Here is a 2,322-nt window from a genome sequence, read left to right on the forward strand (position 1 = left end):
TCACAATTGTAAAGGTAGAAGTTTTGTAAGAAAAACGGGAGTGGTTAATCTTACAGTCCAGAAACAAAGGACCCTAGGACCATCAAGGGAGAAGAGCACAGGCAGAATACAGGACCTTATCCAAAGAAGCATCAACGCCAGAGATGGAGGCAGAGATAGGTCATGGAGAGGGGGAGGGGCTGAGGACTCTAGATTCATAGGAAGAGAGGGACTAAGAGCTGGTGGCCAGGAGGCAGACTTGCAGATGTGCCCTTTGGAGGTGTAAATTATAATATATGCCTGAGTGTTTTTTTGTTTTGTTTTGATTTTTAAAAAGAGCTAAAGTGAATAGTGAGAAATACTGTTAACTGATGGTACATGGAGGGGATTATAATCATTATAATGAAACAAGGTGTGTGATTTGTTTAATGTAAAACTGATGATCTGCCCTATAAACTATCACTCAATCCGCAATAAAAACCTTAAAAAAGGGGGGAGTAGAATAGAGGTAAATACTGTTGACTGATGGTACATGGAGGGGATTGTAATCATTGCAATGAAGCAAATTATGATTTATGGAATGTAAAACTGATAATCTATTCTGTAAACTTTAACACAATTCACAATAAAAATTTCTTTTAAAAAAAACTCACATAGGAAAATGAAAAAGTAGGTAATGGTTTGACTATCACTGGGCAAGTTTTCACAAACTTTTGCAGGCCATTTTAGGGCTCTGGGGATGAAGAACAATAGTTTGTTGCTGGTCTCAGGTTGGGAAAAGAAGTTGAGATCATCAGCATAGGAGCAGATGCCTGAATATTACTCAAGGTTTTCTGTCTGTCCACATTTCTGCTTCATCTTCCCTGACAAATCATTCCAATTGTTCTCAAAATATTTGCCAAAGCAAAGCCCCATCTGTAACAAAGCCATCCAATCAAAACCTGCATCCAGCTTAAAATCACTCACATTCTTTAGATTACAGATCTGTCTGTCCCTGCTTCTTCCTAAACCAACCAGGCACCTGGGGCCTCTTCAGGAACAGATTTAGTTGCTATTATATTTTAGAGACTGTTGCTGACTTTTGCATGTGACTTCCTCTCTTCTCTAAGCAAGTGGCTAAAATGGTTATAGAGAATTCAACTGGGAAGTAACCAGTTATGTTTGCAGCTCTTGCCATGAATAACTCAGTGGCATCATAGTCCCCTGAAAAGTACCATAAGGTTCTGGTGCCTGCTAGTCTTAAAAGAATTTAGCAGTCTCTGCAATGAACTGAATGTGTAGAAACACAAAATCTATTAATAGTTGCCTCTGAAGATGTCTGTGCAGCTATGAGTGAAATAATCTCTGTATTTTTATGGGTGATATGACAATAATACCACCTATCTATACCTATTGTCAGGGTATGTTTGAGAACAAACAGTGTATACTTAGAGTGTCTTGTATAGCCACATTGCTGTATTTACTCAGTGCTTGGTGGGAAAGGGCGATTTAAAATCCTAGCCCTGCTAAAATATAACCCATTTTCATTGAGTCAATTTCACTCATTTGTTAGCAGTAGAACAGCTCCACAGGGTTTTTTTGGCTATAATCTTTTTCTTTCTCTGGTAGCGTAGTGGTTACGAATCGGGCTGTGAACCTTAAGGCCGGCAGTTCGAAACTACCAGCTGCTCCGCGGGAGAAAGATGAGGCGTTCTGCTCCCGTAAAGATTTACAGCCTCGGAAACCCTGTACAGGGTCGCTATGGGTCGGAACCCACTCGATGGCACTTAACAACAACAACAACAACAACTTATAATGTAGTACCAAACCAGGAAAACCTTGTGGGATCACTAAGAGTTGGAATTGACTTGACTCGATTGGTTTTGTTTTGTTTTTATAATTGTTATATACAGTTGTGAAGTCCTGGTGTAGTGCAGGATAATCACTGGACAACTAATTGTAAGGTCAGTGGTTCAAACCCACCAGTTGATCTTTGGAAACCCTATACAAGGTCACTATAAGCTGAAACAATTCAATGGCAGTGAGTTTGGTGGGTTTATTATTAATAGTTGCATTGTTAATAATCATGCCACTTCAAACAACATATTGAATTGTGTAACTATATAAAATTATTATCATTGTAATAGCTGATTGAGTCCTGGTGTGGTACTGTAGGATAAAGCTCAGGGCCGCATGGTCAGTTTGAACCACAAGTCGATGCTTCAAACTCACTAGCCGCTCCTTGGAAACTCTATACAGGGTCTCTATAAGTCAGAACCGACTCAACAGCACTTAAAAACAACAACATTATTAACAGTATTGGAACACTGGTAGTGTAATGGGTTATTCATTGGGTTGCTAACC

This window comes from Chrysochloris asiatica, unplaced genomic scaffold (genome assembly GCF_000296735.1).
Source record: "Chrysochloris asiatica unplaced genomic scaffold, ChrAsi1.0 scaffold00042, whole genome shotgun sequence".
In the NCBI taxonomy this organism is placed as follows: domain Eukaryota; kingdom Metazoa; phylum Chordata; class Mammalia; order Afrosoricida; family Chrysochloridae; genus Chrysochloris; species Chrysochloris asiatica.